The 22,565-nt window shown below is 50.1% G+C and overlaps 1 long non-coding RNA gene across 1 annotated transcript; it reads left to right on the top strand.

The window, feature by feature from the left end:
• The first annotated feature begins 18,669 nt into the window (after positions 1–18,669).
• On the top strand, positions 18,670–21,657 carry LOC138807586 (uncharacterized). The gene is made up of 3 exons (XR_011366207.1): positions 18,670–18,775; positions 19,196–19,307; positions 21,468–21,657. It is a non-coding gene; the product is annotated as an uncharacterized lncRNA (long non-coding RNA).
• The last annotated feature ends 908 nt before the right edge of the window (positions 21,658–22,565 follow it).

Raw genomic sequence — 22,565 nt, 5'->3', positions numbered from 1 at the left:
CCCAGAATGGGGCTAAGGGGGAAGATGAGCTTGGCTTTTCACCATGGACCCCAGCAATTTCCTGTGGCTGGAAGACTATTTTTCACAGCTCCTTACCCTCAGGCCTCCTTTACATGGAGGAGTCAGGGCAAATGCAGGGAAGAACACTTGCTTAAGAAAAGCTTCTAGCCCAATGCTACTGGTGGCTCAACCCCTGTAAATCCTAGCTACTGAAAAGACTGAGATCAAAGTCATGGGTCAAAGCCAGCTCAGGGGAGGAAAGTTAGTGAGACTCTTCTTGCCGATGGACTACCAAAAGCCAGAAATGGAGCTGTGGCTCAAGTGGTAGAGTGCCAGACTTGAAGCAAAAATTAAAGAGACCGGAGCCCAGACCCTAAGTTCAAGCCCCAGTACTGGCATAGAAAAAATAAAGAAAAGCTTTCAGGAGTTCCTAGTCCACTGTGGTGAAAGTCCAAATCAGTTGGGTGCTGCTGGCTCATGTTTATCCTTCTAGCTCCTCAGGAGGCTGAGATCTGAGGATCATGGTTCAAAGCCAGCCTGGGCAGGAAAGTCCAGGAGACTCTGATCTCCAATGAATCACAGGAAAACTGGAAGTGGTACTGTGGCTCAAGTGGTAAGCTGAAAAGCTGAAGGGACAGTGCCCAGGCCCAGAGTTCTAGCCCCATGAGCAACACCTGTCCTGCTTGAACCTCACTCTGTGGCTCTAGGCAGAGTAATTTCCAGTGGGCCCCTAAGGGTCTCCCAATATCTACATGTCTTACAAGTCTTGAAAGCACCACTCTTTGGGAACCTTTGCCTACAGAGCGGGCCAAAGTATCAGAGAAGGATTTAGCCTTGGGGCACGGAGGACATGGGCCAGAATGGCATCAGAATGGCAACTGTCATGGGTGCAGTGTGGATCTGAGCAGTAAGTCAACATTTCAGACCAGGTTTCTGGGCCAGGAGGGGCAAGATCTGCAAGATGGCACAGCAGGTAATGCCTACTCACGGGGGCAAATTTGTCAAGCACACCTTGGGTGGGTGTTGAGTTGGGCTCATGAAAGACTCGTAGGCTCAGGAATCCACAGGTGGCTGGCTGCTGCTTGTAGCAGTGGCTATCCCAAGAGTCCCAGGGCTCAGAGCCCTGCTTTCCTCAACAATGTTCAGCGGCAGATGAAGGTCTGCAATCATGCACCGAGTAAAAACGTGTTCTTCCCTTGGTCCTGTACCCTATGCATGGATGGAGGTGCCGGTTCCATGGAATTTACTGCTATGGCCCAGACCCCTCAGCCCGAGAAGGAGTTGGGGAGAAATAACTTATGTGTCCAGAATTTACTATGACTGTGCCTCTCGACTGCCCCCAGTTCTAGCTCAACTCATCATTACAACCTACGTGTGTGTGTGTGTGTGTGTGTGTGTGTGTGTGTGTGTGTGTGTGTGTGTGTGTGTGTGTGTGTGCATGGGCACATCTTGGTACTAGGGCTTGAACTCAGGACCTGGGCTCTGTCCCTCACTTTTTCATTCAAGGCTAACAACTCTACCACCTGAGGCAGAGCTTTTCTTCCAGCTTTCAGGTGGTTACTGGGAAAGGAGAGTCTCACACACTTTAGAAAAGTGAGCTGGTGATAAGAAATGTACTCATTACCTTGCCCATGTAATTGTAACCCCTTTGTACAGTATTTTCACACACAAAAAAAGATCCTACTGATACCAGAAAAAAAAAAGAAAAGAAAAGTGAGCTGGGCTGCCTCTGAATGCCAATCCTTAGATCTCAGCCTCCTGAGGAGCTAGGAATATGAGAGCATGAGCTATTAACATCTGGCCACATTTTCCTTCTTGGCTAAGACAGTGTACCTCTCTCCCAGCCTAGCTCCCATCTACAGCTAACCTTCTTCCTCCTCCCCCTTCTCCTCCAGGCTTCAGAGGAAACATACCCTCCGGTGAGAACATAGTAATAGGATATTTGGCAGGTTTGAGCTTTATGTTCTCCACACAGTCAAGGGCTGCTGGGAGCTGATGTGGAGATCAGAGATCTAGGCCAGGGCAAGTAGACAGCTGTTAGAACAGAAGACAGTATGAAGAGACATCCTTGCAGCTGGATGCCAGTGGCTCATGCCTATAATCCTAGCTACTTAAGGCTGACACATGAGGATCAAGCAAGATTCAAAGCTAGCTTGGGTGGGCAGACTCTTATCTCCAATGAATCACCAAAAAGCTGAGAAGTAGAGCTACTGTAGTACAACTGATAGACCATGAGCCTTCCACAAACAAGCTAAAGGATACCACCTAGGCTCTGAGCTCAAGCCCTGGTAAACACACACACACACACACACACACACACACACACACACACACACACACACACACTAACATCCTTAGCAGGTGCCAGTGTCTCATACCAGCAATCCTAGCTACTCAAGAGGCTGAGCTCTTAAGATGGCAACTTGAAGCCAGCCCAGGCAGAAAAGTTCGTGAGACGCTTATCTCCACTAAACTACTAAAAAAGATGAAATGTGAGCTGTGGTTCAAGTGGTAGAGTGTTAGATTTGAGCAAAGGAAACTCAGTGCCTAGGCCCTGAGTTCCAGCTCTTAGAGATTTTTTTTTAAAAAAGACACTTTCACCTCCCCCCCCCGCCCCCGCCGTCAGGCCCTAAATCCAGATATTGGTCATCCTAGATCTCACTTCCACTCTTGCCACTTCTACAGACCCACCACAAGTGGCCTGTTTCTGGCCAGCTCTGTGTTAAGATGTGAACGTACACAATGGGGGCCTACCAAGGTCAAGGCTAATGCCTAGAACATTGAGGTATTGGCCATACCAGTCTCTCCTACCCCAATTCCCTGGCCCTGGAATCTAAAGTCTGTGCCTCAGTGTTCTGGGCATCCAGAATTCTCTAGAAGGATTTGAGAGGCCCAGCTAAGGCTGGAAGATTGACTTGCCTGCGATAATGTATGTTGACATTTCCTAGACACCGACAGACACTTCCAAGCCATCTTGGCCTCACCTCCAATGTAGCCCGGAATCCTTCTTGCTTGGGCGGCCTTCAGTCCACTATCAAGCTGGAGTTGGCCAGAGCCACTGGCAACTCCCTTCCCCCACTCACTGCCAGCCTGCTGAGAGGGACATGCAGCCAGAGGTCTAGAAGAGGAAAAGGGCAGGACATCCCATGTCTAAGTTCCCCACCCACAGACAGGCAATACTTTATTGCAGCTGGCCTGGCTGACCCAGAATCCCCTGCAGGAGGCCAAAGATTTGGACATCTGGACTTGGGCCCCAAAGAAAAGTTTGAACTCAGGTCTCTGGCAATTTAGGACTCATTGTAGACCCAGATAGGAGGCTATAGGCAAGGGTGGTGTGGAGAAGGACCACCATCCGAGGTCAGAAAGAGGCAGACAGTCACCCAGGAAGCGGACAGAGAAAGATGAGGAAAATACACACACACACACACACACACACACACACACACACACACACACATATGGCACTGGTGTCTCACACCTGTCATCCTAGCTACTCAGGAGGTTGAGGTCAAAGCCAGCCAGCCAGCACAGAAATGTCTGTGAAGCTCTTATCTCCAATGAACCAACAAATAGCCAGAAATGAGCTGTACCTCAAGTGTTAGAGCACCAACTTTGAGCACAGAAGCATAGGAACTTCACCTAGACCCTGAGTTCAAGACCCAGGTCTTCTACATCCAAACACACAGACACAGACACACACAGACACACACATGAACACACAGACATACACACTGGTAGCCCAAACCCTCAGCAGTCCCTGAGCACCCTGAATATTCCACCCCAGAGATGATGGCACTACCATCATAGACCAACTGTAGACAAAACTCAGAGCCTCTCACATGTCTGGAATGGTTCACAACACATCATGGCATTTCTACTGTACAGTTATGCAGAAAATTCAGCTACCTTTTGTTTGGTTGTAGGTTATGGAGTTTGAGCTTTGGGCCTGCCAGCAGGGCCTCAGCTCTTCAGATGAAGTTGTGTGTTCTACCACTGGAGCCACAGCACCACATCCAATTTTCTGGTGGTTCATTGGAGATAAAGTCTCACAGACTTTCCTGCCCAAGCTGGCGTTGAACCGTGATCCTTAGATATCAGCCTCCTGAGTAGCTAGGATGACAGTTGTGAGCCACTGGCTGTGCCCTGCTACAACCAACTTCTTTTTTTTTTTTTTCAGCTTTCTTTCTTTCTTTTTTTATTGTGAAAATACTGTACAGAGGGGTTACAATTACATGGGCAAGATAAGCAGTACATATCTTATCAAGCATTGTAGCCTCCTCCTTTGTTTCCCCTTCCTATCCCTTCCCAGCTTTCCCCTATCCCTTAACCAACCCTTCCCCCCCCCCACGAAAGTTGTAAAGTTCTTTTTTGATATGACAACTTGTACTTCTCATTGATGCAAGGGTCAGCCTGTATACTTACTTAAATGACTTGTTTTTTCCCCTTCCCCTCCACAAATTATACCACAATTAAATACAGTGAAAGCAGGGGTTGTACTGTGGGCAAGGGACATACAAAGCAACAAAGAAATAATCTTATAAATGTGTTAGAAACAAATGCTTGAAAGAAAAAAAAAACATTTAAATATAAACCTTAGGGTTCATTTTCCTAACATCACCTTATCTAACCTTTTCTGCTTGACTCATATATATACTAAATATTGCAAATAAAGGGACCTAAGTTTCTTTGGGCTTGGCTTACTTCACTTAATATAATTTTTTCCAAGTCTTTCCATTTCCTAACAAATGAGGCAATGTCATTCTTTCTGATGGAGGCATAGAATTCCATGGTGTATATATACAACATTTTCTTGATCTATTCATCTACTGAGGGGCATCTGGGTTGGTTCCATATCTTAGCTATGGTAAATAATGCTGTAATAAACATAGTTGTGCTGGTAGCTTTAGTGTGGTCTTGTTTGTAAACATTTGGGTAAATGCCCAAAAGTGGGATTCGTGGGTCATAGGGGTGATCTATGTGGAGTCTTTTGAAGAACCTCCATACTACTTTCCAAAGTGGTTGAACAAGTTTACACTCCCACCAACAATGAAGTAAGGTTCCCTTCTGTCCACATCCCCTCCAGCATCTGTTGTTATTAGAGTTCTTGATTTTTGCCATTCTAACTGGGGTGAGGTAGTATCTTAATGTTGTTTTGATTTGCAACCCTACTACTATCTCTTGCAAGCAAGGAAGGGGTATCTTTCTTTCATGTTTGGTTTTTGTTTTTTATTTTGGTTGAGGGGCTTGAACTCAGGGCTTGGTTACTGTCCCTGATGTCTAATTTTCCTCAAGGCCAGTGCTCTACCATTTGAGCCACAGTGCCACTTCCAGTTAGAGATTGGAGATGAGTATCTGGAGGGACTTTCCTGCCTGGCTGGGAAATGAGATCCTCTGGATCTCAGCCTCCTGAGTGGACAGGAAGACACATGTGAGATGACAGGTGTGAGCCATCGGCTCATGGTTTAAGGTGTCTGAAGGACTAGACACCTTAAGCCAAAAATGGCAAAAACTCCCATTCTCTTGGATTGGAAAAATTAACATTTTGAAAATGGCAATACTTCCCAAGGCTATCTACAAATTCAATGTGATACCTATCAAAATTCCAACCTCATTCTTCAAGGAAATAGAAGAGGCAATCCAAAAATTCATATGGAACAATAAAAGACCCCGAATAGCAAAAACGCTCCTCAACAGAAAGAACCCTGCTGGAAGAATATCAATACCAAATTTCAACCTCTACTATAAAGCAATAGTAATCAAAACAGCTTGGTACTGGCACAAGAACAGACCTCAGGACCAATGGAATAGAATTGAAAACCCAGAAATGAACCTAAAGAACTACAGCTATCTAATCTTTGATAAGGGAGCTAAAAAAATAGAATGGAAGAAAGACAGCTAAAAAAATAGAATGGAAGAAAGACAGCCTCTTCAGTAAATGGTGCTGGCAAAATTGGTTAACTACTTGTAGAAAACTAAAGCTAGATCCTTATATATCACCCTGCACCAGAATCAACTCCAAATGGATCAAAGACCTCGGAGTCAAAGCAGACTCTCGGAAAACATTACAGGATGGAATAGGAGAAACCCTAGGTCTCCTTGGCGCAGGCCAAAATGTTCTTAATAGAGACCCAGAAACACAACAAATCAAAGAAAGGTTGGAGAAAAGGGATTGCATGAAGTTGCAGAGCTTTTGCATGGCAAAGGACATAGCTAGCAAGACCAATAGAAAGCCTACGGATTGGGAGAAGATCTTCACTGAGCCATACAATGGACAAGTGTCTCATATCTAAAATATACTTGGAACTCAAAAAATTAGATCCCCCACCAACAAATCCTCAAAGAAACAACTGCCCAATAAATAAGTGGGATAAAGACTTAAAGAGAAACTTTTCTGAAGCAGAAAGAAGTATGGCCAATACACACATGAAGAAATGCTCAACCTCCCTAGCCATAAAAGGAGTACATTTCTTATCAAGCATTGTAGCCTCCTATGCAGCCACCTTCTTATACCAAGGGAAAACCCAACTCATCAAGACACAAACCAAATGTAACCCTACACTTCAGACTTTGTCACCAGCATCCAAAACCATTCTTCCATGGATGGAGAGCATATAATTGACACTACCATTCCACCCCAGATCCCATTCACCCACTCCCTGTCTGCCATAGCCATAACCTCTGGAGTTCTTGGTAAGGCACCACCTACCCTGCTTTGGCTTCACACTGGGGTAAACCTGGGGACTTATTAGAAATGTCTGTACTGTGAGGTCAGCATCTGGTCTCAGAACCACAGAAACACTACTACTTCACCATCTCTTGCAAGCAAGGAAGGGGTGTCTTTCTTTCTTGTTCGGTTTCTGAATTTTTTTTTGTTTTGTTTTGGTTGAGGGGCTTGAACTCAGGGCTTGGGTACTGTCCCTGATGTCTAATTTTCCTCAAGGCCAGTGCTCTAACACTTGAGCCACAGTGCCACTTCGGGTTGGAGATTGGAGATGAGGCTCTGGAGGGACTTTCCTGCCTGGCTGAGAAATGAGATCCTCTGGATCTCAGCCTCCCGAGTGGGCAGGATGACAGGTGTGGGATGACAGGTATGAGATGACAAGTGTGAGCCACTGGCTCATGGCTTAAGGTGTCTAGTCCTTCAGAATTTCCACCTAGTCCTTCTCTAGACACTACCACCTAGACACCCCTCTACCTCCTTCAGGGAAAGCAAAGGGAGGCTAGAATCTGGGTGGGGTCATGGGGATTAAAGGGCCCACTCCACATCACTAACCCCCTCTAAGCTCCCATCTGCCTCCTCTGGATTGCCTGGTCTTCCAGGGTGGATCAGACCCACAAGGAGTTCTGGGGCCTGCCCTATGTCCCCGTGCCCCACCCAACCGATACCTGAGGACTTCTTGGGCCAGCTGCGCCATGTCCCGGTGGAAGACGTTGGGAGGGTTGCTGATAACCAGGCCCAGGGGTACCCAGGGCAGAAGGAGTGTCCAGCTCCCCTCTGTCAAAGGAGACACAAAGCACAGATGGATCTACTAAGAGATTCAGTGCATCTACCTGTCACGAAAGGTCCCTGGGAGAAGTGTTTTATGGTGACAGCCCTGGGGCCTGACCTCAGGGCCCGGCACTGTCCCTGACTTTCTGTGTCTACAGGGGAGTGCCCTTTCACCTGAGCCATGGTGCCACTTCCAGCTTTTACTGTGTATGCAGGACCTAGGAATTGAACCCATGCTTTCCTGTGTGCTAGGCAGCTCTACCTCTAGGATGCAATCCCAGCCCTGGATAGCTGTTCTTCTGTGATCCCTCAGGCCTGTCTTGGGACAGTCTCGCACATCTATACCAAGTCTCTCACCAGCAGCCCTGGCTGGAAATGAACACGCTCTGCTATGTTGCCCATCATCTGTAGCACCTCTGTTGTCTGTGCTTCCTACAGATCCTCCTTGTTAAGCAAGACCCCTTTTCAAGTGCTGTCTCCAAGAAGCCCTTTCTGATCACCTTGGAAAAGCTGGAGCCTCTCCGCTGTGCAGGCTGCCAGCCTTGTCAGACTCTGCCCTCCAGCCAGTGTGTGTTGAGAATGCATGAAGGGGAAGGCCTGGATTCCACCACCGGATTTCTGAAGGCCCTGATACACCACCCAGGGGCAGGTGTTGTATCACACTCCGTGAGAGGGGCTCGAGGACTGGGCAATCTGTGGGCAACATGACAGGGCCATTTCTTTTTGTGGGCTTGAACTGAGGATCTGGGAGCTGTTTCTCTGAGTTTTATTGCTCATGGCTGCTGCTCTACCACTTGAGCCACAGCTCCACTTCTGGCTTTTTGGTGGTTCCATGGAGAGAAGTGTCTCTCTCGCTTTCCAGCTTATGGCTGGCTTTGATCCTTGATCCTCAGATCTCTGCATCCCAAGTCACCAGGATGTCAGGCTTGACCCTGAGCCAGAGGTGACGGGCACCAAAGGCTTTTTGGTTTTTGTTTGCTTCCGTTTATCTCCTGTGAACTAGCAAGCCCAAGTTAAAATAATCAGTTACAGGGGATCAAATTCCTCCCCTAGGTCGGTTAATCCAGGCAGATAAAATGTCTTTGGAAAAGGCTAGTCTGAGTTGGCTTAGGGATGTTTGTGTGTGTGGGTGTTAGGGATACCTATCCTCATCTACGTGATGCCTCCTCCTCCCAGCAGGGAGTGCATCCAGGATCCTGACCCCAAGGGAGGTGGATGAGGGAGGGTACCTAAGGTCACATCCAGGGGGATGATCCGAATTCTGTCCTGCACTGATAAAGCCTGGACAGATAAAGGAGAGAAGGAGAGGGTTATTGGAACAAGAAAGTGAGCCCCTACCTTTGGCTACATGTACCAGCAAGAAAACTGAATACATCTTTCTTGGTAGTCAGAAAAAAGATGTACACTATTCATTTATTTTATGTTTGTGTTAGTCCTAGGGCTTGGATTCAGGGCCTGGGTGTTATCCCTTAGCTTCTTTTATTCAAGGTTGAGGCTCTACTAACTGAGCCTCAGCACCACATCTGGCTTTTTTGTGTGTGGTTTTGGGGAGCTAGGTGGTTTATGGGAGATAAGAATCTCCTGGACTTTCCTGCCCGGGCTGCTCTGAGTCACATCCATCAGATCTCAGCCTCCCAAAGAGCCAGAATGATGGGTGGGAGCCATGAGCTCCTGACTGCCGCCATCCATTTATAATCCCTTAGGCCCAGAGCCAGGCCACCTATACTACCCCTCCTTGTTGGGAGTAGGAAGCAGACATGAGTGGGTTTGATACTTCAACAACCTACCTATCTTTGAGCATTGTTCTGGGTCAGTCTGATGGAGGCTTCGTCCTTATCCACAGCAATGACATGGCTCTGTCACAAGAACAAATGTCCCCCCGGGAGGCGTCAGGTCTGTGGTCTTTCCTCTGAACCCCGCCACCCTAACCAAAACGACACTCCCCAGCAAAGCGTAGTACACACAGAGTGTTTTTATTGTCTTATACCCAGGGTCTCGTCAGATACGTGGGGGTATAGGTCAGAGGCCCGGAATTGTGCTGGCAGGGGGACAAGGCGACACCTTCTCATCCACTTTCCTTCAACAGTGTAGCAGAGGGATGTGGGCAAGGACTGATGGGATAGACAATGAATAACCATCACGGTCTAGCCAGGGCACAGAGGGGCTTACCTCAAGGGGCTGGTTCAACAGGCTGGGCAAACAGCTCCTGACCCACAGCCCACCTCCAGAATGAGAGGGCCACCTTGGGTTCCAGCCACATGGGAATGCTGGGCCACCTCCTCCAGCATTCTACCAATTCCTGCGAGAGAGAAAGAGAGAGGGAGAGAGAAGAGACAGAGAGGGAGAGAGAGAGAGACAGAGGTCCAGAATTACACTTAAGCCAGGTGCCGGTGGCTCGGACCTATAATCCTACCTACACAAGAGGCTGAGATGTGAAGATGGTGGTTCATAGCTGGCTCCAGAGGAATGTCTGTGAGACTCTTATCCTCAAAGAACCAACAGAAAACCGGAAGTGATGCTGTGGCTCAGGGGGTAGAGTACTAGCCTTGTTCTGAGGAGCTCAGGGATAGCATCCAGGCCTAGAATTCAATCCCCACAAATGACAAGAAGTGGACTTCCCACACAAGAAGGGACTGAATAACACACAGGGTCCTAGGAAGCCTGGCAGAGAAATCAGGCCAAGATTCCTCTCAGCTGGGGTCATGAGTAGGTCACCTGGCTTCTCCATGACTCATTTTCCCCAGCTGGAAAAATGAATAGAGTGAAAAATCCCTTCCGCATGGGGACAGGGTAATGATGAAAGGCAGCCATGTTTTGTTTCATAATCCCACACCTGTTGCTTGATTAATAACAGACCCCATCTGAGCCCTTTCCCGGCAACTTCCTGTCATATGCTCACAGAATTGTTGAGAACTGTATCTGACACCTGCTCCCTCTGTGCCTGGCCCTGCTCCAGAGACACCTCTGTATTAGTCCCTTATTTACTCACAACTGTCCTATGAGGAGACTTAGGTCCAATGGTGGACATCCAACCCAGAGCTTCACCTGTGGTCAAGAATCGGCTGCCGTGAACTAAGAGTTTGGGACAATCCATCTAAAATGATGACTGAGCAGGGCACTAAATGTCTACCACCACCACTACCTCCCCCCACCCCCCACATACACACAAACACACCTCCACCATCCTTTGCAGGCAAAGATGTTTTACTTTCTTTCTTTTTGTTGGTTGTGGGGCTTGAACTCTGGGCCTGGGTTCTATCCCTGACCTCTTCAGCGCAAGTCCAGCACTCTACTACTTGAGCCACAGCACCACTTCCGGTTTTCTGGTGCTTTATTGGAGAGAAGACTCTGAGGGTCTTTCCTGCCCAAGCTGGCTTTTACCATGATCCTAAGATTCAGCTCCTGAGTACTTAGGATGAGAGCCATGAGCCACTGGCACCCGGCCAAAGAGGCTTTTCTATGCCTGTCATCCTATCCCCTCAGGAGACTGAGATCTGAGGACTGCACTTGGATGCAACCCTTGGCAGCAAAGTCATTGAAAACTCTTATCTCCAATTAAACACCCAAAAACCTTGCAAGTGGAGCTGTGGCTCAAATGGTAGAGTGCTAGCTTTGAGCATGAAACCAGGGATGGGACCCAGGCCCTAGTTTTAAGCTTTTTCTAGCATAGACCCACCCAAGAAAAGGAAGCAGGTGAGCACACGGGAGTTCAAAGCTCACACACAATACTCAAGACTCACAGAATAGACCCCATCCTGCTCTGAGTCTCTAGATTCTATGTACTAGATCATGGCAGGCTGAGATGGGACTGACCATGCACCAAGTCAGGACATTCAAGTACAATCCATACTGAGGATCCCATGACCTCATCAAGGATCAAGATCTCTCACTGTCCTGCCTTGACACTGGGCAGTCAGGTGAGATCTAGTTATCCAAACAAAGGATATGGGAATGAATGAATTTCTCAGCCAAGGGATGCAGACTGGAGGGCTCTAGGTCCCTCTCTCTCAGGGAGGAGAAAGGGGCTGATCCATCTCAGGAATGTTCCTGGGTTGTGAGTATCCTCAAAGAAACAACCCTGCTCCCACCCCAGTGCCTCCTGATTTCCCACTAGCCTCAACCTTCAGTCGGCCCCTCCCACATCTGCCATCTAGACTAAAGGGTGAGCCAGCAAAGAGACCCACCTCTACCTCTGAGAATGGCAGTCAGGGGGCCGTAGAATCCCCTAGAGGAAGTCTGGGGGCAACACGGGTCTGACTCTTGCCCTCATTCCCTGGGTGTCCTGTTCCAGTGGCACGCTTACCTCTGTCTCTGGTCGAGGAATGAACACTGGGAGTGTCACCTTCAGATTGAGCCAGCAAAAGTGCCAGTGCCCATGGATGTACTGCACAGGCATCCTGCAGTGGACGACAGCCAGGTTTTCAATGGTGAAACCAGAGTGCCAGGACTTTTAATAGCCATGTGGCTGGGTCGAAGATTCTATCACTGATGGTCTAGGCCTGAGTCACTGGATCTGGGATTGTCCTCCCTCTTCATCTCCCTGCTAATCCCTTGCCACCCCCCTCTGGACACTCCCTCAGCCTATACCTTCCTAGCGCTTGGACAGTATCTTCTTATCTGACCAGAAAATAAACTCCATGAGCCAGGGGAAATTGAAACTCTGTGACCCACCCTGAGTCCTAGGGTCTACCCGAGGCTACTTCCCTCTGCAGTCAGCGACCACTCAGATTTGTATGTCATGAAGTTGCTGATGTCATGAATGGGTCAGTGGCTTGGTCCTACACACTAGCTTTAGGCTCTGGAACTGTCCCCACAGAGATTGTGAATGGTTGGCTCCCTTGATCTAGGGACTCCAAACCAAGGCTTGCATGCTCCCTTCCTTCCTTTCCTCCTTTTCTCCCTCCATCCTTCCCTCCTCTCTTTCTCTTTCCTTTCTTTGTGTCACTCCTGGGCATGAACTCAGAGCCTGGGTGCTGTCCCTGAGCCTTTTTACTCAAGGCCAACAGTCTACAGCTTGAGCTGCTAATCCACTTCTGGCATTTTCTTTTTGGTAGTCAGTTGGAGATAAAGAGTCTCAAGCCTCCTAAGTAGCTAGGATGACAGGTGTGAGGCACGAGCATCCAGCTCAAACCAAGATTTCTTCATGTGCTGTGGAACCAGCACTGGAACCTTTCATCGTGTATGACTCCAACTCTCTCTCCCCCAGGAACTGGCACACACTGTAACGTTTTGTTAGATAAATAGATGAGCATCTGTCTATGACAATACTACAGAAAAGTCCCATCCAACTCAGGTAAGCATCCTGGGTGGGGGTAAAGCCTGATGTAGCTCTCCCACAGTTCTCCCTCCTCCCTCTTCCCACCCTCCTGGTGCCACCGCACTTAACTGTTTTGGTTCCAAGGACGTGAGCCATGTACTCACTGTATTCTGGGGTCTCTAGGATGACTATCTTCTCAAAGATCTCTGTCCAGCCACTGACCAGCTGTATGGCACTCTATTCCCCACTCAGCTGTGAACAAGGTTGTCCTGAGTTGAAAGCTTGGCTCAAGGGGCCTCCTCTGCACTCCCTAGTGCCAGACTGGATGGTCCACCATATCCGGCCCCCAATTTTCATGTTGCAGAAAAGGATCCCTGAGGCATCCTGGGTCTCTGAATCTCCCAGAGTCCAGTACAGGTCCTGGGAATTTTCTCTGCTCACAGCAATCAGGCTGCAGATGGCAAGGTCACAATCTCTGCTCCCCACAACATTCTCGAATGTAGTGATCACCCTAGAGAGAGCCGGAGGAGAATCGGCAGCTGCCGGAGAAAGGCAGTCAAGGCACGGCGTTCATATCAGGAGACCATTTGGCTCCGCAACTCTGCTTGTGCTGCTTGAATATCATTGTTTGGTGGCTGAAATGGTCCTTCTCATTTGACCCATTATCCCAAGCATTAGTAGAAATTGCCAGCTTCAAGGAAAAAACCCTGGAAAAGCTGGCATTTCAACTTGTCCCAATCAAACTTAAAGGGTTCCAAAGTCAGTGGTCCCCTTTTCCTTCCAGACAGCCTACAGTAGGTTACAGAAAATGGCATTCAGAGAGCCCTAGCTAACAGCCATGTCCTGATACCAAGCAGGCTCCAGCAGGGGCAAACACTTGCCTACCATTGCCTAGCTGGAAACAGCCCAGGAGGGACACAGATTGGAGTCTGCAGGACTCCAGGTAGGACTACCCACCAGTGCACTGCCCCTAGAGTGAATCCACGCCACCACTGGGGGACGGAGCCCCCTCCCCAGATGCCCACTTACATGGTCAATACCCTGGGTAAGATTCTCCTCTCATCCTCAGTCGTGGTGAACCATCTGCTATGTCACACCGTTCATCACTTCCCAGACCCTCCTAGATTCACAGCCCCTGCCCTACTACCTCCCATCTAATTCCCTATTTATGTTTGGCAGACTCATTCCCAACCTTGAATTAGCTCCAACTATACACACCAGAGCAGACTGTCTGGCTGGAAGAGTGCGGCTGTGATCACAGTAGCCTCATGAGCCTTCTGGCTAAAGACAGAAAGGCAGGTGTCCACTCTGGTCTGCGGTTCACACAGGCCTCCTAGAAGAGACCCACGCAGGTCCAGCAGCTACTGTGGGCTGCAGAAAAGGGGAAGAAAGAGGTGGAAAGGAACATCTACTGAGACCTTCTCTAAAGGAGCCATGAAACGGTGAAAGAGAAAACAAAAATTATGGCTGGGCTCATACTGGACATTAATTGAAAAAGAATAACAAATACACACATACACACAAATAAAATGCTTTTGCTCTTTTTAGACAAGGTGACTGTACAATGAGAAAGATTATCTCTCTCTCTCTCTGTCTCTCTTTCTCTCTCTCTCTCTGTCTCTTTCTCTCTCTCGCACGCACACACACACACACACACACACACACACACACACACAGATTCAGAGCAGTGTCTCTCCTGAGTTTGTTGGTTTCTCACCTGGGCAATGTACTAGCTGGAGCACAGGGGTTCCCTTGTCAGAACCAAGGGATCTCACCCAAGGGGAACAATGCTCTCATAATGCAGAAGGGCCAGACCCTTCCCATTGGTAACAACAAGCCTTGACTCCCCATTCACCAAAACCCTAGACCAGGATGCTGGGTGAAGGAGTTCCGAGACACGTGGCTTCTCAGAGCCTGGACAGAAAACAAAGCAGGTGCCTCCAGAAAGGTGTCTGACCTGGGGTGGGGGCGTTGTTGGGGACTTTGATGGGGTCCTAAAGGCTATATACATGGATGGACTCCCTACTTCCCTCCTACATACTTCTGGGCAACGTGGCAAATTCTTGGTGAGGACTAGGAGACTAGATGGACTGGTAGCACTAGCAGAAGCTGGCAGAACTGGGAAATGTGATCACCCAGTCAGAACTGTTGAATGCTGGGGTTGGGGTACAGGCCGGTTATATGTGTGTCAGCGGGGGTGTGTTTTTCTCCCAAATACCCACCTTCTATCTGACCCCAGTGCCCTCACCTCTGTAGTGGGCTCTTCTGGGAATGACCTCAGGTGAAAGGGTGACTGAGCGCAGAAGACAAGGGCTCACACAACAACGGAGTCTATCTTCTGCATCCAACAACCCCTGCCCAGCAAAAGGGAAAAGAACCTAGAAGGTAGGTGTGGAGGTGCAGCTCCCCACCTCTGACTAAAGCCACCAGGTTCCCACCAGGGAGAGGTAGGGTGCAGATGCACAGCTGTGTGGTTCCCACTGCTCCAGGCCAGGGGTTCTGTGGTGTCCCCTCCTCCCCATCCCTGCAGCTCCCCTTTTCCTGGAACACTGGCCACTAGGGATGAGGGTGGGATCCTCAGGTGGACACCCACCTCCACCCCCCACCCCTGGGGTGCATTTGTGGCAGAGCCAGGACAGACTGTGGGGCACGGTGGAGGCACAGGCAGGGCAGGATGGGGAGGCAAGAGGCAAGGGTCCGGGTCCACGAGGGTGGGGAGGAAGGGTAGAGTGGGGGATGGGGTTTACAGGGGGGGTTGTGGAGTGCGGGAGCTCAGGTCGGCCACTCACGTGTGCTGCTGGAAGAAGCTGTAGGCTGCGACTCCGTGTGGCGCCAGGAGTCTGAGAACCGAGGGCTGGAACCAAGTCAGGGCCACCAGCAGGCCAGGGGAGCACCATCTCCGCCAGGTGACTGCTAGAGGCTCCGCGGGTCCCAGCCAGCAGCGCCATGTTTGAAACCCAGCGCGGGCGCGTGGTGTAGCTGTGCGCAGCCTCTGCTCTTCCTCAGCCACCACCGCAGACTCAGCGGCCTCCTAACCTGTGGCCGCCGCCGCCTCAGCAGCCACTGCCTCTGCCGTGCTCCTCGCACCGGGACCTCAGACTCAGGGCCACCATGGCTGGGCGCCTCCGAGGGGCTGCGTGTGGCGATGTGCGTGCCTTGCAGCTCCACATGCTCTGCGCTCCCGGCCAGGACCCACACTATGATCGGAGCACCCGCCAGCCACTGAAGCCATTTCCACGCGTGCTAGTGCTCATGCTCGCTCTTCTCCCAGCTCTCTCTCTGCCCCACACTCCTCTCCTGGGCCACCCACCCCTGCTGCACACACACCGATGCCCCTGGAGCTCCTGGCCATTGCTGCCACCAAAGTGTGCTCCTGGGCCCCGCCCCCTCCTCCCCTGGGTCCCACCCCACACCCCTGGCCACAATTGCAGCCCTGACTGGGCCCTGAGGCTTCTAGACCATGGCAATTGCAGCCTTACCTCAGCTCAACATTACCCCCACCCCCAGTACCGGCCCAGGGGATCGAATCTCCCCTCAGCCCCACCGCTGGAGGAGACTCTCCTCCATCCCCCTCCACTCCACACACCAAGCAGTTGCATGGTGACACTCCTGTGTGTATGTGTGTTTGTGTTTGTGTCTGTGTGATTGTTGGGGATAACCACCTCTCAAGGACTCAGAACATAGCACCCTTTGGGATGACTCAGCACACAGCACACTTCCAAAATCAGCACAAAGCACCCTGTGTAAATGACTCAGCACACAGCTCCCCTTGAAGGACTCAGCATGTAGTATGCTGAGTACTCTACCCAGCACCCTTTGAAGGAGGGAGTCTATAGCCCACAGTGTAAAGGACTCAGTGAATGGCATGCTTTGAAACACTCAGCACATAGCACTCTTTCCCAGGGACTCATCACAATCTGTGTTGAAGCACGCTGTGTAAAACACCCAGTGCACAGCTTCCTTAGATAAACTCAGCACACAGAACAATTTTGAAGGACTCAGCACATACCACACTGTGGAAGCTCTCAGCACACAGCACCATTTGAAGGACAGTACAGAGCACCCTATGGAAAGGACTTGGCACACAGCACTCAAAATACACTTCATCCCTCTCTTCTCAATGGCTCACACATAGCAGGACCCTTTAGGATGCATTAACACACCACAACTTTTGAAGGACTCAGAGTACAATACTTTGTGTAATGGACTCAGCAAAAAGCCCCCTTTAAAAAAAACCAGGATGGCCCACTCTTCTCAGGGATTCAGCACATAGCACCCTTTGGGATGACTCAGCAAACAGCATCTTTTTAAGGACTCAGCATATAACTCCCATGAGGGAAGGACCCAGTAAATAGCGCCCTGTGAAGGACTCAGCACATAGCTGTATGTCACAAGTTCAGCTGTCATTAGAATTAGGGTGCTTTCTTCAGTATCACCATTCTTCAGAAACACGTCACAAATCCTACCAGTTCACATTTAGACAAGCTGTGTTTTATGAGGGAAGTCAGCTGGGGGTCTTTAACTAAAAGCTTGGGGGCCCTGTCCCTGAGCTCTTTGGTTCAATGCTAGAGCTCTAACACTTGGAGGCACAGATCCAATTTTGTTTTTTGGGGTTTTTCTTTGACAGGTCTTATGGTGATAAGTAAGGCCAAGTTAGGGTATCCGTGGGCAAAGGCTCTTAGCTCAGCCTGGAGCTGACCTCTCCCTTCCCTGTTGCCCTGGAAAGCTGGGCCTCCTGGAGCTCTCTGGGCCTAGGGTTGAACAGACCTACTCAGGCATCAGCAATCAGGGTGAGCAAAAGTCAGCTTGGCCCTAGTAACTTGCCCAAATTGAACTCTAGAGGATAATGGCATGAGACCGCATGTTCCGTGTGTGGCCACCAGGGGGCAGGAGTGGCCCACAATAGGGATTGTACTTGTCACTTGTGTTTACTCTTGCTTCCCTGGGGCCCCCAATCATGATTCAAAGCCACCATGGACAGCAAAGTCCTTGAGACTCATACCTACAATTAACCATCAAAAAGGAAGTGGGGCTGCACACACACACACACACACACACACACACACACACACAAACACAAACACACACACCACATATATGCAAAATCAGAGATTTCTACACTGCAGTCTTTGGGTATTCTCTACTTTTTCCCCCACTAAGCCTGGTGGCTGCTGGCCCAGGTGTTTGGTGCATACAACATCACCTGGCATCTTCAATTTTGGAGGAACAGAATGGCTAGAAGGTCAACCTTCCCCCATCCCGGCTCCTTGATTGGGTCATCGTCTATCCAGGCCCTTTGGGGCTCCTTTACAGACTCGCCAAGATGCCTTCAAAAGGCATCACATACTGGGCACTGGTGGCTCATGCCTGTCATTCTAGCTACGCAGGAAGCTGAGATCTGGAGGATCATGGTGCCAAGCCAGTCTGGGCAGGACAGTGTATGAGACTCTTATCGATGAACCATCAGAAAACAAAAATGGCAGTGTGGCTCAAGTGGTAGAGTGCCAGCCTTGAGAAAAAGAGCTCAGGGACAGCCTTCACGACCAACAACAACACGGAGAGGCATTGCATGATGTCTTTGGGATTGTCATGGGCCAAATGTAATTGGAATTAATTATAATTGGAATTAATCAAGTCCTCCAAGACAAAGCAGTACCTCCTTTAATCCTGTGCTCCTCCATCTCGTCTCACCCCCTGGCCTTGTTCGTGCTTTGGGTCAGCATGGTTCTGGCTGGATCGGAGGGCTCCAAGGAAGATCCCAGAGCAATCACCCCACCTCCTTCTGCCCTGCTCACCCTGATGCTTCTGCTCTTTGCCATAGACCTTCTTCCTGGAATCCATCCATGAGGTCATCACCACCATCATAGTGATGAGTGGTGGGTGTGGCCTAACTAGGGGCAGTCAGAGGTGGAAGTAGGTCTGGGACTAGGAGCTTCCACTTTGGGTGTGGGCTGAGGCCTGGGCTGACTTTTATTTCATCCTGAGCCTTGCAGTGGTAGGGAGACAGTTTAGACTTTACATTGAGTCAGGTAAGATTGGAATCTGGAGGACCACTTGTGTGGGGAAGGATGTGGGACTCAGGGGGCCACTGTTGTTGGTATTTTCTTGGGACTCCCCCCTCCCTCTCTCATCCCTCAATGGTAGAAGAAAAACTTCAACTCAGGGTGTGGGAAGAGGGGGCAGGGGAATATTTTGGGTTGAACCAGACTTGTGCTTCATATTAATCCTAGCCCCTACTTCCTATTTATCTGAGGAATGGCCATATGGGTTTGGGAGGGGGAAAAATCATCCTAGCTGAGAATGTGGATCAGTGGTAGAGTGTTTGCCTAGCATGCCAGAAGTCACCAATGGGCCACCAATAGGCCATTAGATGTCCCTTGAGTTTGGGCCAACTCCCTTCAGCCTCTGCCCTACCCTACCCCCAGTTTAACCTTCCCGTTGCCCGGCAGATGGAGGCCTGAGAGAAAGCCACTTGGTCACCTACTTCTGGTGGCTGCCAACGCTTTTGAGAGTCAGTATGTCACATAGAGAGTCGTCATCTACATCAGTCTACCGGAGAAAGTGAGAGAGCACTCCTCCCCTGAGCCTGGAAGCTGTGGGCAGATCTGGATGTGGGGCATCTGGGGCAGGACCTGCTCCTTGGGGGAATCCACTATGGGGTCGGGAACCCTGACCTCTCCTCTGGCAGTTTCCATGCTGTCTTCAAGTTGCTTCTGAAGCAGTGTTGGGGAGGGGGATGGGAGGCTCAGCCTGTGCTGGCATCTGGAAACTGCTGTCTGTGCTTTCCCTGGCTAGGAGTGACAGCAGCTCCTCAACACTCTCCTCTTCTCGATCTTCTCCTGAGACAGCCAGTGCATGCACTGGGCTTTTTCCCAACATAGCTCATTCAGGACCAACATCTGCTCTTTACACACCATGAGGGACTCCTTGATAGTTTGGATGTGTGCCAAAAGCTGGCTGCATCAATGGTGGAGCTCACCTGCTGGACTCTGGAAGTCCACCTCATCAGGCAGGTCATGGATGAGGGTCTGTGGCTCCAGCTCAGTCTGGCACTGAGCTGCTGGGTTGGCCATGGGGTGCCTGAAGCTAGCCCACCATTCTTGGGTCAGGAGTTTCCCCCTGTGGATCTCATCCTCCAAGAGCACTCTCAGAGCCATGTCACTCTTGGTCTGGGGAACCTCTCCATCCTGTGTGATGGTCACATGTGGTGGGGGGGATTCACCTGTTACCTTTTGCTTCTCCAGGGCTCATCCCTTCCCCTTCCCCAGGGAAAGCCAGGAAGCTCAGCTGGGCTTGCAGGCATTCCTCCTGTGATCTGGTGGCTTCCAGGCACTTGAGAGTGTCCTGCCACTTCGGGGACACCACCTGGTCCCTCCAGTTTGTTGAGCCCTTCACTTGCATCAGCTGCTCCAGCAGCTGGATCTGCCTCTCTAAGTGCTGCTGCAGGGCCTCCTTCTCAGACCACAGTCGCTCATTGGAGACAATGTGCCATTCACAGGAGGTTCTGAACTCCTGCACTGGCCCAGGGACTGCTCCTGCTGCTCCTGAGCTGCTTGGCTCTCTCTCTCTCAGCCACCACTATCCATTTCTCTATCTTCTTCTCTGAGCAGTCCTACTGCTCCCGCAGATGTTTCTTCATCTGCTGCTTTGTGTCCAGGATGCTGGCAAGCTCCTCCTTCTCACTGCTCACCCGGTGGAGAGCGTCCCACAGCAGGGCCAGCTTTTCCTCCGGTTGTCTATCCCACACACATGCACATCGTGGGGTCTCAGGGGTCTCCTGCTGATCCTAGGCTTTCTCCTCCAGTCTCTGCAGTTGCTCCTGCTGCTCCACGTTCTGAAGACGGAGACTGGTTTTCCTGGACCTGGATATGAAGTTGTTCCTCCAGGTTATTCAACTCCATCTTCAGTACCTAATGCCCTCCAGCGCTTGTTGGAACTTGCATATTCTCTTCTTCATGTTGCTCCTCTGTATCTACAGCACTTCCACCTTCTCCTGCAACTCTGTGTTCACTTGCTCCAGGTCATCAAAGTTTCTGGTATTTTCCTCGAGCTGAAGGATCACATCATTCAGCTGTTTGAGGAACATTTTGGTCTTCTCCTTTGCAGCAGTGACCAGAGAAGCCACTATCTCCAGCTCTGCCACACGCCACTCTGTAGCTTGTAGGCAGCTGGTGACAGCTTCATGCTCCCTTTCTCTGTCATCAGCGGCCTGCTGCACTTGGGCCAGTGCACATTGTAAATCGCTTTCTGCCGAAACCAACCGCTGTATGGGTGCCTTTTGGATTTCTACCTCCATTTTTGGTGCTGCATGTATCTGGTCTATCTTCTCCCTCTCTTACTCCCATTGACCCTGCGGGTCTGTCTCCCTACTTCAGTGGTTGGATCTTGGCACAGAGTGCCTGGTTTCTTCTTTTCTGTGGTCCAGGGTGGGCACCATATGCAGGTAGCACCTCTGTGGATCCTTGGTGGGATTGGGACCCTTGACACTCTGGACCCTGGTGGCTGTGACTGAGTCCAAAGTCAGGGTAGGCCCATGGTCGGCATCACCTTTCGCTGGACTCTCCATTCAATCTCGCTCCCCAGTGGTGTTTGTCTTGGGGATCCCTCCCTTTTTCGTGTTCTTTGTTTTCTTGAATGTTTCAGGTCTGTCGGGAGGATACTGCTGGTGTTCTTGTGGCAGCTTTTTGCCCACAGTTCTCTCATTGATTCTTATTGTTTCAGACATCTGAGCGCCAGGACGGGAAAGTTGGGCTGGCCACATTCCCAGGCTCTAGAAAATCTTCTATTCTCCCACTCACTGACTAGGACATCGTTTCCTACTCTACCTCAAAGTCACCTGGAGTCTCTTGCTCACCACTCAGCCACCTCTACATTCCTCAACTGCTGATAGTGGTGTCACCCAACAGAGGGATTCCAGGTGCTACTGGGAAGCATGTAATATGGGCATGTCCACTATTCTTGGATCCCATTGGTAAAAAAGAACGATGAAAAAATGGGGGTGTGCCTGGAATCCTGGGATGCAGACCAAATGGGCCTAGTCAACATGACAGCAGCTCCTTTACCAGGAAAGTCTGTCCAATCCAGTTGGGGACAAGAGGGAGACCTGCTTTAGCCAGATGGCTGCACAGATTGTGTGTATGTCTGTTTTTGCCAGTCCTGGACCTTGAACTCAGGATCTGGTCACAGTCCATGAGGTGTTCTTGCTCAAGATTAGCCCTCTACCACTGGAGCCACACAGCTCTACTTCTGGCTTTGTTGGCATTGAGGTTGGACAGGTGTCTCAAGGACTTTCCTGCCTAGGGTTACTTTGACCATGATCCTCCTATCACAGCCTTGTAAGTATCAAGGAGGACTGGTGAGAGCCACTGGTGCTTGGCTAATCATTGTTCGGGATTATGGCTTCCTCAGTAGCCTGCAAGCCTTCAGCAATGCAAGGTGAAGTATGCTTTGGAGCCAGATCACTCAGACCCAGATGGCCATACTGCAAAGTAAGAAAATGTAAAAATGCCATCCTGCCACTTTTTTCTGTGCAATTCCCCCGTTGCACAGGGCCTGAAGTTCTAGGATCCCAGGATAGCTTGTGTTTCCAGCGGCTGCACCCCAGCCTATGGTGATGAAAGCTGAGGCACGGTTACCATGACCTGAGTTCAAGACCATGCTTGGCAAAAAAAGCAAAAAGCAGAAAAAAATTAGCTCCCTGGCTTGCAATTCACGCTGTTTCTCCTACCTTTGATTTTGAACTTAAGGCCTGGGTAACTCTGAAGCACTGTGGACGAAGGGGAAGCTCACCATGCTTGAAGACAAGAAAGTGAGGCCTGG

This window comes from Dipodomys merriami, unplaced genomic scaffold, assembly GCF_024711535.1.
Source record: "Dipodomys merriami isolate MVZ:Mamm:240054 unplaced genomic scaffold, mDipMer1.0.p SCAF_1011, whole genome shotgun sequence".
Taxonomy (NCBI): domain Eukaryota; kingdom Metazoa; phylum Chordata; class Mammalia; order Rodentia; family Heteromyidae; genus Dipodomys; species Dipodomys merriami.
This window is presented reverse-complemented; position numbering and strand designations above follow the sequence as displayed.